This window comes from Mesoplodon bidens, assembly GCF_964165515.1.
Source record: "Mesoplodon bidens genome assembly, chromosome: 7".
Classification (NCBI taxonomy): domain Eukaryota; kingdom Metazoa; phylum Chordata; class Mammalia; order Artiodactyla; family Ziphiidae; genus Mesoplodon; species Mesoplodon bidens.
Genome location: NC_138164.1, coordinates 107,140,263 through 107,141,469, shown reverse-complemented (window position 1 = coordinate 107,141,469; position 1,207 = coordinate 107,140,263).

Sequence of the window (1,207 nt, the reverse complement as noted above, 5' to 3'; positions counted from 1 at the left end):
GCTAAAATAAGAAGCACTGACAACATCAAGTACTAGTGAAGATGCAGTGCACCCTGTAACTACCTTTTTGCTGAATAACAATGTTTTTCTCAAACACACTACATAAATATGGTTTTATAAGAGGTAATATTTTGACATTGTGGTTTCAGGTAAAGACAGACTCACCAGTTGACTCAACACAACAGTTTCTCATCAGAGAACATATGGAACAAATTTAAATTCGCACCATATTTGAATGAACTGTAAAATGTTTTTCTTTGCATGGTGGAATCTTCTAGATTTCAGCCTGTTGTGTGCATTCAGTCTTCACTCATTTTAAAAAGCTCTCTTATAGTCAGCCTTTATTTTGTCCTAAAGCAGGGTCAGCAAACATTTTCTGTAAAGGTTCATAGTAAATATTCTCAGCTTTGCAAACCATAAGGCCTCTGTTGTAACTACTTAACTCTGCCCTCAGCAGAGTAGCCGGAGACAACAGGAATTCATTTCTACCAGGCAGGTCCCAATGAAACTTTACAAAAATGGACTGCGACTTGATTTGGCCCATAGGCCCAAATTCACCAACCCTCGTTCCAGGGGCTGGAGTAGGAGATGATGAAGCTGTGGCACGTTTAGAACACGGTTGGCAGCGATGAGGCAGGGCCAGCTTCCATGGACACTAAGCGTTTAATTAGCAGCTGCCTGAATTTGTTGGAGAAACATCTCAACTACTTGCACGTACTGGTCCCGAGGTAGTTTCAAGAGACGGCCCCTTCCTAACCCAGACCTCCTGCTTCAGCAGCACGTCCACGTTCTTAAGTCCTTTCACCATCCGTGCAGCAAGGGTGGGTGGAGCCTGAGGCGTGGAGGGGCTGAGGGCCTCTCTTAAGCGGCAGAGCTGTGTCAAGAGCCCAATTCCCGACCTCAACTCTAGGTCTTACCCACTGAATGAGCCCCCCTTTACAGGCAGGGCGCTCCCCAGAAAAACAGGAAGTATCGTCACCTGCCCCAACATGAAAGTAACTGAAGTGTTTCTCAGGGCTGTCCAGGGCTGGCATCAGAATCACCCACTCCATCGGCATCTCTGGGGGTGGGACCCAGGTGGCCTTGACGCACACCCCAGGAGAAAAAGCAGTTCCTACTCCTCTAGCCCATCCAGCAGCCCGAGACAGGGCCAGGGTCCAGGGCTTTCTGCAGAGAAGCCCAGTCTTCATGATACTCACAGCAGGCA